The sequence below is a fragment of the Mesoplodon mirus genome (genome assembly GCF_964341445.2).
Source record: "Mesoplodon mirus genome assembly, chromosome: 4".
NCBI lineage: Eukaryota > Metazoa > Chordata > Mammalia > Artiodactyla > Ziphiidae > Mesoplodon > Mesoplodon mirus.
In genome coordinates, this window is record NC_138979.1 from 60,177,881 (window position 1) to 60,190,621 (window position 12,741).

The 12,741-nt window shown below is 54.0% G+C and overlaps 1 pseudogene across 1 annotated transcript in view; it reads left to right on the forward strand.

The window, feature by feature from the left end:
* The first annotated feature begins 1,746 nt into the window (after positions 1-1,746).
* Positions 1,747-12,741, forward strand: part of LOC309802246 (ras-related C3 botulinum toxin substrate 1-like) — a 38,193-nt pseudogene continuing 27,198 nt past the window's right edge. The window contains exon 1 of the transcript in view: positions 1,747-1,927. The product of the transcript in view is annotated as a ras-related C3 botulinum toxin substrate 1-like (transcript). The remainder of the gene's footprint in view (positions 1,928-12,741) is intronic.

The following is a 12,741-nucleotide window of genomic DNA, read 5'->3' on the forward strand; positions in this document are numbered from 1 at the left end:
TCCAGCATGGATCCACCCCTGGCCCCTGGGAGCACGAAGGCAAAGAAAAACGCGAGTGACATTCACTGGAACACCTGTATTGTGCTCAGCACTTTGCAGCCAGAGGCTCCTTTTCACTGTGCTGGCCCTGTTACCATCAGTTCCCAGATGAGGAAGCTGAGGCTCGGAGGGTCAAGGCCTAAAGTCTCCCAGGGAGTGGGTGGACTGGAGCCCTGTTCTCTTCCTTCCGCCCCAGCCGCCTCTCCAGGCCTGGAGACTGTACACTGTGGTTTAGGATGGACTCAAGTCCTCTGCCATTTACTTCCCACATTTGAACTCAGCCTGTTCAAGTTTGAAGACTAGACCAGGTCCTTGGGTACGTCCTCATTTCATCAGCTGCTGCCTGGAGGGTCATGCGTGGGGACTCCTGCTGCACAAGCAGGGCTTGGCTGCTCAGCCCCGTGGTCACCTCCTTGAGGGCAGAGGCTGGGACTCACTCCTGACCCAGCACAGCCCTCGGCCCGTCACTTCCCAGAATGATGCGGGCAATTAGGGTGAATGGTGGGCGGAGCCACCCCACCCAGACTGTGTTCCTGGGATCCACTGAGGAGGTGGATGCTGACAAAGCCTCCTCTTTGAGGCTGCCTGCCTCCCTAAACCGGAATTGCTCCTCACGGGGCCCAGTTCTCAGCGGATGACAGAGATGTTCTCCAGGAACCTGACAAGAGAAGGCTGTAGATGCAGCACCGGGTGAGTAATTAGATGCTAATTAATTTGCATTTCACAAGAGAGTCAGGGATGTTGCAGGAAAAAAAGCTGCAAAGATTAAAGGCCCTGTGGGGAAGGGAGATCTGGGGGCAAGGAGAGATGATGGTGCAGACAGAGCCGAGAAGAGAATGCCAGAAGCTGTGGGCATTTGTGGAGCAGGTGTGGACGTGGCAGGACTGAGGATAGAAAGGTCTGGGGGTTGCCTGCAGTGCCCACGACTGCTCCAAACAGCAGCCCAAGCTGATTACCCCGGGTGCGGCGTGAGGATGCTTCTTTTGATCTGTAGCTGGAGTGTGGGGGAGGGATGCAGGGCGAGACAGACAGAGATGAGCAGACACAAAGCCGGTCTCAGAGATGAGAGCAAGAGAGAGCTTCAGATGCACACGTTCCGACAGGGAGAGACTCACACGCACGCCCCAGAGAGAGAAAGAGAAGCGAGGGGTCAGGAGGGGAGACAAGGAAATCAAAGAAGAAAGTGGGGTAAAGAGAAGAGAAGGAGGCGGGCAAAGAAGGAGACAAGTCAGGATGCGGGAGGAAGGGCCGGAGGGCTGGCCGCAAACACTAGGAGGGGCTCCGGGGAAAGAGCTCGGCACCCGGGGTCTCCCCTGCTGGTTGGCCTTTCTGGAGCAGAGGTTGGGGACAGTTTTCTGCAAAAGGCCACGTCATAAATAAACAGGCTTTGGGGGCCATACAGTTTCTGTTACGTGTTCTTCTTCGTAAAAGAGGCAAAAATCATCTCTACCTCGAAGGCCCTATGAAAACAGACAGCTACTGGATTTGGCCCCTTGAGTCATCCAACCCCTGGGGTAGAGCATGCTTCTCAGATGGACCATGGGGCCCAAAACAGAGTCTGCATTTCTCACCATTTCCCAAGTGGTGTCGGGGCTCCTGGTCCACACATCCCACTTTGAGTGGGGAGGGTCTTGGTCACTGTGTAGGGTGGGGCTGCTGTTTGGCAAGCTGTCCAGACCCCGCTGAGATGCAGCTCTTGTTTGCAGAATGCGTGGTAGCACTGGGCTGTGGTCCGCCTGTGCCCGGCCCTCCTTCAAGGAAGGTTTTACTGCCCAGCTGCAGGGAGTGCAGTCAGCAGGTGGCCTCCAGCTGTCAGCCCTGTCAGGGTCGGCCTCACTGCAGAAACCCACCTCGCCGGAGGCCAGGCCCTCTCCAGGGCAGCCGGCAGGCACCTGGTGACTGAGCCAGATGGGGGTATGAGGTCCTGGCTGCCTCAGCTGGACTCAGGACAACTCCCTGTGGGGTCGGCTGGGACCGGCATGGCAATTCGACTTCAATCTCCTTCCTCCCGATCCAACTTCCTCCCCCTTCCTTCACTGGTGTAGATCCCTACTTAATAAAGCTCTGGCATAAAACTGGAATAAAACTCCCTCTCCAAAGAACCCAATCTGTGACACAGGCAACAGGTGGACATTCAGACTGGGGGCAGTCGTGACCACAGGGACAGCATTTGGTACTAGCTGGGCTCACCATGGGGCAGTGGGTGAGTAAAGATAAAATAACTATGGTAACCAAGGATTTCCCAGGGTGGGAGTCTAAGGCCTCCCGGGGAAGAAAGCTGGGCAGAGGGAAGAGGGAGCACAGTGGTGCAGGGATCTGGAGACCTTGGTCTGGTCCTGGCCTTGAGGCAAACATGCTGTGTGGCTTTGGGTGAGTTACTACTACTCTCTGAGTCTGTTTCCTCTGCCTAGAATCTATGATCCTGGATGTATTAGCTTCTTAGGGCTGCTGTAACAAATCACCGCACACTTGGTAGCTTAAAACAACAGAAATCTTTTCTCTCATAGTTCTGGAGACCAGAAGTCTGAAATCAGCATCAACTGGGCCCAAATTAAGGAGTCAGCAGGGCCACACTCCCTCTGGAGGCTCTAGGGGAGAATCTGTTCCTTGTTTCTTCCACCTTTTGGTGGCTGCCAGCATTCCTTGGCTTATGGTCCCATCATTCCAATCTTCAAGGTCAGCATCTTCAAATCTCTCTGTTCTGTCTTCATGTCACCTTCCCCTCTGTGTATCAAATCTCCCCCTGCCTGTCTCTTAAAAACACACTTGGGCTTCCCTGGTGGCGCAGTGGTTGAGAGTCCGACTGCTGATGCAGGGGACACGGGTTCGTGCCCCAGTCCGGGAAGATCCCACATGCCATGGAGCGGCTGGGCCCGTGAGCCATGGCCTCTGAGCCTGCGCGTCCAGAGCCTGTGCTCCGCAACGGGAGAGGCCGCAACGGGAGAGGCCACAACAGTGAGAGGCCCGCATACCACAAAACAAACAAACAAACAAACAAACAACAAAAAAAACCCCACACTTGTGATTGCATTAAGACCCATCTGATAATCCATGGTAATCTCCTCACCTCAAAGTCCTTAATTTAATCACATCTCCAACTACCAACTATCCTTTTCCCAAATAAGGTCACATTGACAGGCTCCAGGAATTAGGACCTGATCTCTTTGGGGACCATTATTCAGCCCACTGTACCTGCCACTTGCCCCCGTAGGCTTTGGCTCTGTTGAGTTCTCCCTTCCTGAGCTGCAGTTCTAGGTGGCTGGCCTATACCATTTGTTTCCATAGCCCAGGATGGTCTCATTCTGCCCCAAATTATTTTCAACATGCATTGATACAGCTGTTCTGCTCACGTTGGTGGTTTCACTGGCAATCACCACCACCACAAGGACTGTTTACTGAGCACATCCTCTGTGCTTAATTTACATGATATCATTTACTCCCCACTCAAGGAGGTAAGTACATGATCATCCCCACTGTGCAGATGAGGACACCCGGGATGGTGAAATTCAGCAGTTAGCCCAGGTCCACAGAGGTAGCTGTGGGACTCCCGCTCACCTTGTCTGACTTAAAGGCTGTCTCATCTCCTACGGTGTATCTCCTCTCCAGCGTAAATAGGGCTTCTCTTTGAAACTATTTACAAAGTGTGGTCCCTTTTGAACTTTTAAGCAAGTTTCTTATCAGATCCTACAAACTGCAGACATAACACAAGAAGTGTTGTTCTAGAAAGCTGAAAGTCCAGTTATGAGAGCCCAGGAATGAGGCTCGTTTGGGCTGTGTTTTTGTGAGGTCTGCCATCAGGCTCAGCCCAGGCAGGGGCTGGGGAAGGGGGGGCGGTGTCCCAAGCTCCCATCTCAGCTGTGCTTTTATTATTCTTCCAACTGAACTGTCTGGGACTTTGAATATCAGCCCTTGTTCCTGTTGAATTCATGGGTTGAACTTCTTGATTACGCTATTTATTCATCAACCGATGGGTCACTGCACACTGCTAGACATTGATGCTCATAACGACCCTTTCTCTTGACTTTCATTTCAATCCCCAGAAATACCCCTAACATAAAAAAAAAGTTGTGTTAGCCTATGGAAGGAAACCACCATGGAAGGATGTTTACAAATGATTCCCTTGTGTGTGAGGTTTTTCCAAAGTCCCGAAGTGGGAAAGTGGATTGGGCCCTTTGGGAACATTTCTGTCAAAAGGGAACTGAATTTAAAAACCAAGCATGCAAGCCAACCTTGGGGTCAAAGGGTATTCAGCTGGCCCAAGCACATCGTATTCCTCTGGACAGAAAGGTCAGTGGTAACAAATGGTCTAGAGGCAACTGGGAGCCTTTGCCCAGCCACGGCCTAAGTGGGAGTGGGCGTGAGGCAGGAGGGGGCATTCCTGGGCAGCTGCGGCCGGCCACGGGGAGCTCTGCAGATCATACCGAGAGCTTGAACTTAATTTTCAAGGCCACTGGGTAGCTCTGCAAGATTTTAAGCAGAAAAGTCACCTGTTTGTGTGCTTTAGAAATATTTTTCTGGCGGTGGTAATAGCCCCAGCAGGAGATGAGGAGGGCCTGGACCCTTGGCGATAAAGAGAGAAGACTGGATTGGAATGAGAGTCAAATCCAGACAGCGGTGGCTGTGGAGGATGAGCACGGGAGCGAGGGGAGGAGGATGCCCGTGTACAGCCTGGGTCATTGGGTGGACGGCAGGACCTGCCACAGGGATGCAGCAAACCAGCAGGACTGTGCACGGGAGACCAGAGTGAGAAGTTTTCACTAAGAGAGGAGTCTCGGGGTGGGATCAGGCTTTTCCTGGGAGTGCTGGAAAGTGCATGCTCCCCTCCATCATGAGATAGAACACTGAGGACTGCAGCTGGGCAGGGACACATATTTAGAAAGCGATAGCAGCCGGGTGCCCGTGGGAGAACCCTCGCGCAAAAGCTAGGAGTGTAGGCCCGGTTCGGCCCTGACTCATGTGGACCTTCGGCAAGTCACATTTTTTCTCTGTTTCAGTTTCCTCATCTGTGGAACGCAGGAGTTGGATATATCGGGGCTTCCTTGATGGTGGGGGGATATCTGGGAGTCCCTGGAAACAATGTGCAAAACTGTGTATGTGCGTGTGCTTGCTGAGGGCTCGGCAGAGTCACCCGAGGAGTGAAGTGACCACAGACCTCTTGGACCACACCCACAGTTGGAGCCCTGCTGGCCAGCACTGCTCTCGAAATATGCCAAGGGTGAGCCTCGTCTCGCCCAACCAGTTCCTGGAAGGCCTAGGCCGGGTCACAGGTTGCTCACATGTCCCTCGGTGGTTGTGTCTTGATGTCCCCCAGGGGTCTCCCCACACCTGCAAAGTCACCTGAAAGGAGCAGCGAGGTTCCTCCCTGCACCTGAAGGCTCTGGAAGAGCCTCCTAGCCCTCTGGTCAGCCCAGGTATGGGGCCTCCATGCCCTTTCTCTCACTTCTCGACCCTGCAAACTCTTGCTCTGCCTTTCAGAAGCCCAAAGGCCATTCTCCAGGAAGCCCGAGCAGCACTGATTTCTCACCAAAACAGGATCCTGTAGGTGAGGTGTCCACCCCTCTTTACAGCCTGTTTTCCACTTGTCTGGGAGGCAGGCGCATCCCCACCTCTGCCCCATGAGACTTTTCAGCAGGAACCGTGTCCTCTGCACCTCAGTGTCCTCAAGTGCCGCCCCCAGTGGTTGGCACTTACTTAGTGCCCAACAAAGTTAGTTTCTTTAGCCGTCCTAACTTGTGGACTGATCGTCAGCAAGGTATTTCCTGTTTGTGATCTCCAGCTCCTCGCTGGGTCAACTGTGTGTGTTGGTGGGGAGATAGGGGGGATGGGGTAAGGTCTGCCCGCTCCCCTGGGAGTTGCTGGGAGGACACTAGCACAGCCAACGCCTGCAGTGCCCGGCACCGTTTGCAAAGTGCTCCATACGTCCCTTCCCGCAGGCTCCCAGGATGACAAACGTGAAACGAGGGCCATAAAAGATTGCACAAAGCCAGTTGGGCTCACACACAGAATAGAAAGAAAAACCCATGTCTGGAGCATTTTGGAGCGGGCCTCCTGCCAGCCAGACCCCTTATGAAAAGGGCTGTACATGTTGCATAGTACAGCCCTGGCCAGCGGGCGTTGTCTTGCCCATTTTACAGATGTGGGAAGAGGATGTGAGCGTTACCAGCCTTGCTCAAGGTCACAGTGCAGCTCACTCCAGCATGCCGCCTCCTGGGGTGGGAGCCACAGCGTGTGGTGTGGCGTTTCCCTTGGACCCAGCAGATGGTCCTGTGCCCTACCTGCACAAGCTAACTGTATCTTGCCCTCCCACACATCCCGTTTGAAAGTGCAGCCAAGATCCACTTCCCTCCCTGGCTTCCATGCCCCGGTTGGGCCCCGATCCCTCTCTTCGCAGGGCACAGGACTGGCTCTAAACCAGCGGGGGGGCCCGGGGCCTGGCAAGCAAGCTATTTGCTCTGGGAGCTGAGCTCCTCTGGGGGGCAGGACGGGGGCTCTGGGACGGGAGCCAAGGAAATCACCACAGCCTGGCCGACGGGAGGGCTGAGGTGGCCAGAGGAATTTAGAAGTGGCCTCTAATCTCAGGGGAGAGGCCAGCGGGCTGAGAAAAGAGGGCAAACCCTGTGATTGAGCTGTGGGAAGGCTGGCCCGAGCCCCAGGGCCGTGCTGATGGGGGGAGGGGGCGCTGGCTGCCGGGGCACCCCAGACGGGCCGATGGAGCCAAACCGACAGCCGTGGGAGGGCGCTCACCCGCCCGGATTGTGGGAATGAGGGCTGCTGAGTCACCCGCCGGCTGGACACCATCACCGCCACCACCGAGGGCTGGAGGGTGTTCCCAGCCAGGGCCTCAGGATGCCCTGAGTGATTTGGGCTCGTCAACCCCCCTGTTCTAGACTTGGCTGCCCCTTGCATCACTGAGCTGAGGCATATTTGTCAAACATTTGTCATATTTAAGGTTGTCAGCTCTTTAAAAATAATAATAATAATTAATTAATTAATTAAGTTTTGGCTGCGTTGGGTCTTCGTTGCTGCGTGGGCTTTCTCTAGTTACAGCGAGCGGGGGCTACTCTTCATTTCAGTGCATGGGCCTCTTATTGCGGTGGCTTATCTTGTTGTGGAGCACGGGCTCTAGGCGCACAGGCTTCAGTAGTTGTGGCACACGGGCTCAGTAGTTGTGGCTTGCGGGCTCTAGAGCTCAGGCTCAGTAGTTGTGGCACACAGGTTTAGTTGCTCTGTGGCATGTGGGGATCTTCCCGGACCAGGGCTTGAACCCGTGTCCCCTGCATTGGCAGGCAGATTCTTAACCACTGCACCACCAGGGAAGCCCCGAGGCTATCAGCTCTTGAGGGAGTTCGGGCCAGGCACGCGCCCCCGTGGACGGGACGTTATACCAGAGGTCGGAGCCCTGGACGTTGGCAAAAGACAGGCATGGTTTTAATGTAGGGCAAGTCACTTCATTTTACCTTTCCTCCCAGTTACATGGTAGGGATGAAAGGGAATATGGGAAAACTCTTCACATACTGCCCAACACACAGTAGGGCCTCAGGTAGGAGCTGCCCTGCTCCAGGCCTTCCTCCGAGGAAGGGACAGCAGCCTGGTCTGGGTCTGTGTCATCCTTGGCCAGGGACCCTCCGCAGAGGGCCAGGGGAGTGGCCCAGGTCACATCACAACCTCCTAGGGCCCACCAGGGATCCTCCTGCCTGCACCTTGGGCGGTGGGCAGGGGACAGGGGAAGCCCTGGACCTGCGGGCACGGAGGCCTCCCCTCCCCGTGGGCGCTAGGATCTCCTGCAGAGCCAACCTGCCCAGGTGTTGTATAACCTGAGAACCAAAGCTGGGACCCTCTCACCAGGACAAGTGTCAACAAGAAATCTCCCAGCTCATCTCGTTCACATTCCAGGGCTGCCGCGTCCAGCTCTGAGACTCGGTAACGAGACACCGCTCCGGCTGGGCCTGCCAGAGAAGCCAGCAGGTCTTTTATCTGCCATCTAAGCCTCCTGATTTGCACCCTAGTGACGCACCTTCTGCTGCAGGGGCTCTCCAGACCATCTAAGGAGGACGGTCCTCCCAAGCTCTTTGCACACTTGGCTAATCATTGTTAGGCATTGGCCAATCAGGGGAGGAAACTCTTTGTGGGAAATCGGACTCAGCAGAGGACCCAACACCCGGTGGGTGCCTGGGGAAGACTTGAGCTGGTTCATTGAGCAGGTCACATCTCCGAGGATTAAAGAAAAGAACGTGAAGCAGAATCTGGTTAGATGGGCCTGATATGTGTGCTTGGGGGAATCACACACATGTACACACACAGCCCACCAAGTTAGTTCCCGTGACTGGAGGAGAGTGCTGCAGCAGTAGAAAACCCAAGCCTTTTATCTGACAGGCCCAGACTGGGTAAGGGACTCATGCAAAGGCACACATCCGGTTAATGGCAGGGCCTGATTTTTGTTATCTTTTATTTTCCCATGCCATTTCACTGGACAGGTGTCCTGCATTCCCCATAGCACTCCCGGCCAACTCCCTGCATCTGCTACTCCAGCCCCTAGCTCCCGGTGTTGTGCTTGAAATGCTTCAGGGGGAACTAGGATCACGTCAGAGGGAAGAGCACGTGGGAGGGCCCTGAGGCACAGGGAGCTGATGACCTGAGTGCCACCTGGGTGAATGGAGTTCCAGAGAGGGAAGCGTTCCCACAGGTGGGGGTGGGGATGCAGGGCTGCTGCGGGGGTTGGAATGGGATTCCAGCTTTATGACATTTTTTTTTTTTTTTTTTTTTTGCGGTACGCGGGTCTCTCACTGTTGTGGCCTCTCCCACTGCGGAGCACAGGCTCCGGACACGCAGGCTCAGCGGCCATGGCTCACTGGCCCAGCCGCTCCGCGGCATGTGGGATCCTCCTGGACTGGGGCACGAACCCGTGTCTCCTGCTTCGGCAGGTGGACTCTCAACTACTGTGCCACCAGGGAAGCCCTATGACAGTTTTTTCAGGATATGGAACTCGCCAGGCCATCTGGGGCAACTTGCTTAGTCCTCAGGCAGATAAGTCTCAATCCTATGTGACTCTGAGGTCCTGAAGCACCAAGAATAGGAGCTTGCTGGGGTGTGGGAAGGGGGCACATGAGAAAACACATCTCTCCTGCCTCCTAGGTCAGGTCACCAAGGAAGGCTTCCTGGAGGAGGTGGACCTAGTTTGGCGCCTGGAGGCAAACAGGCTTCCCAGGGCACAGCAGGCCCCCCTTTCCCAAACTGCTTGGTCACTTCTCACAGAGGGGAGGAGCCCTTCCCCTCCCTCAGAGAGCTGGCTTGGGAGCCCTGGACGAGCTCTCCCAATCTAGGTCAGGAGTAACGTAGAAGGTCGCCATAGGCATCTTCCTAGGCTGAGCTAAGCCGCCACCAGGCATGACTAATATGTTAGGCCCAAGCCTGATATGTCACAACAGGGTGGTCTTGGCCAGAGGTAGGCGTAGGTGGGCGCTGGGGGAAGCAGCGGAGGAGAGGTGAGCTCCCCGGTGTGACCTGAGAGATTACCTTGGGGCCAGCCCTCAGAAGCCCCAGGGAAAAAGTGTGAAGAAAGCCTTGCTGGCTGTAAAACGATGAAGTCTCCTTGTGGGTCTAGAAAAACCATGTAGTTTGCCACAGAGCCGGGTCCTTGGGGACCCAGTGGTCAGTGCAGTTAGACTTCAGTACACACACACGCACACACGCAGTGCATACCTACTGTGTGCCAGGCATTACGGGGAGCCGCGGAACCTGCAGATGAGCCAGCAACTCAGGGTCCAGCAGGGGAGACAACAGAACAGAAGGCAGCAGGTTTTGCACTTGAAGAGCATTATTCTTAAAATGCTACAGAAGACGTGAGGTGGGGAAAAGTAATTCTGTGGAGGACGGTAAGGAAAAGCTGTGGCTAGGTGTGAATGTCTGAGTGGGGCCTGAACCATCACAGTGCGGGTGAACCCCAAGGACTCTCCATCTGGGAAGGATGTCCAGGGATGGGCTGATCTGGACCCACCATTCTCAAACTTACACTGAAACACAAAGGGCCTGTTGAAACACAGTACCCCCCACCTCGCCCCCCCGGCCAGTCCGAGATTCTGATTCAATAGGGCTTGCTGGGGCCTGGGGATCTGTACTTCAAACTAGTTTCCACGGGCTGCTGCTGAGGTCTGTGGACCACACCCTGAAGGTAGTGACCTGGTTCACTCCCGTGCCATGCCCTGGGCGGTGGCCTGCTCAGAGCTCAGCCTGCTCAGTCCAGTCGTTTCTGGGACTGTCTTTGGTGCCCAGAGCCCCTGTGCGGGGGAAGTGAAGGAGTACGGAGTCCTCATCTCCACCGGCTGGGCCCGGCTCTGATGCCCAGAGACAGAGGGGAGGCTCAGGGTAGATCACCCATGGGTCAGGGACCATGATGGAGCCTCCTGAAAACTAAGTTTTCTGACTCCCTGGGGCATGGGGACACTATAGGGACAGGGCTGGGAAGGCAAAGCCTGGTCCCCAATTTATTGCCTAAAATGCTGGCAGGGAGTGCTTCTTCAGAACGGGATAAAGGAGCTTGGAGACCCAGTTAATAAATGGAGAGATGGGAGTGAGGGGGGATGCGAAGCATGTGTGTGTGTGTGTGTGTGTGTGTGTGCGCGTGCATGCACGCAGCTCAACAGGCAACACAAAAAAGAACTTGGGATGTACTTATACCTTGGGTCTCCTGCCCTTTCTGAGTGTCAGTTTCCTCATCTGGAAAAATTAAACAGGTTGGATTAGATGGTTCCTTGTGAGAGAAAGAGGGTGGGGGGAGAGAGGGAGGGAGACCTGAAGGAGTGTCCTGGTAACAAGGCCATCATCTGATTAGCGCCCAATTCAAAGCAGCTAATAGACATCTGAAACTTTGCAAGGCTGTGCAATTACCGGGCACAGCCGGAGCGGCGCTCGGCCTGTGGGGAGCAGCCCATCTATCAGGGTGTCATCAGCCTACTCACCACACTTTGGAGACCTTGAGCTTGAATAACATTGCCCAGAGGAAGCTGGTAACGCAAAACAAAAGAAGCCCTTTTCCCAGTGCTCCTTGGGGGTCTTCAGAGGCAATTTCCTTGAGCCTCCACCAGGCTTGGGAGAGAGCTGTCCCCAGGGATTCCGGGGAGGCTGGCAGAAGGCTGGCCCCTATTCTCTCTCCACCTGCCCCCAGGGCTCTGCCTGCTGACACCAGCCCAATTACAGCATCCTTCTGAGAGGCTGGCAAAGAAAACAAAGCCTCTCAAAGAGGAAGGAAAGACGCCCAGACAACACCTGGGCTGTGGAGGCTTGGGAAGGAACACACACGAGTGTGGGATCCAGCCTGGTTTTGAATCCCAGTTCTACCTTCACCAGCTGTGTGACTCTGGACAGTGTACTTAACCTTTCAGGGTCTCAGTTTTGTTATCTATAAAGACCTCTTCGGTTGGTCCTGGAGATTAGCTAAAATGACAGCAATGAAAGCATCCTAGAGGAACAAAAAATGGAATGCACTGAAGCCTTCAACTGTGCCGTGTCATAGATGAAAGCTGCTTAACTGAGAGTGCCGTATGGAATCTCAGACATGCATTTGAGTCTCAGCTATTTACTGTGTGACCCTTGGATACTCACTCACTTAGCCTCTCTGAGCCTTGGTATCATCTGTAAAATGGGAGTATTTACGGTATTTCCCCTAGAAGTTTAACGGAATGAAAATTAAAAGAGCGCTTGTGTGAAGTGCCAGGCTCATAACAGGCCTCAAAAAGTTGTGCTTCTCATATTCCCCAGGCGTCCTCATTCCAGAGCCAGGGTGGCACTGCTATTATCCACAGGTGTGTGTGTCGCTACGCCACCCTGGGCAGGACGGGCCAGGCTTCAGGGCATGACCAAGCCCTTGATGACCCACAGCAGCCTACCCGCCCAGTGGTTAGCTCAGGAAAGCCTCAAATTATACAATTTATGAAACCCAATCCAGTTTTCCGACTGGAACGTGTGATTAGAGAGATTACACATTCACTGTTGCAATTATGGTAATGTTGATGTGTGGACAGATAACTGGCAGCCGGGGCTGTTCTGAACCGTCTATTTATAGGTTGAAGATTCTTGCTATCTCAAGGCAGACATATGGGCCATAAAGGCAGGCGACAAAAACAGGAGGGGAGCGCAAACCTCCCTCGAAATGAAAAGACACGAAAGGAAGCGGTAATTAGGGCTGGGACCAGCTTATGTAAATCAGGTAATACTTTCAAAACAGAGATGAGATCTGGTTTTAATAAAGCGCATTGGAACAAATGGTGGAATAATGACTTAATAAATCTAAATACAAATATTTTGTTCCGTCTCCAAAATGAACAGCCCTGGCATCTGCTGAGCCCCGGCCGGGCGAGGGGGTGGTGCCGTAGTGTTACTGTATTCTTTCACTCCCTCAGCAGGCTCGAAGATTTTAATTTTTAGCCTTCTGCTAAATTACATGGGCTGTCAGTCAACTGTGGGAGATATTTTGAGTAGGGAGATTTATACAAACACACAGAGCATACTCGGAAGGCTCAGCACAATATCTTTTACACCGGCCGGGATGTAAATCATAGGTTGTTCAGAGCCCGAATTATAGCTCTTTCGGAAATAGACTGCAGAGAAATTATTCACCCGGAGGAATCCAGTGGCTTTTTTTTTGGTGCCCCTCCTCGACCCTCGTATTAAATAGAGAAGCTCTTTGGTTGTCCTTTATGGTGGCTT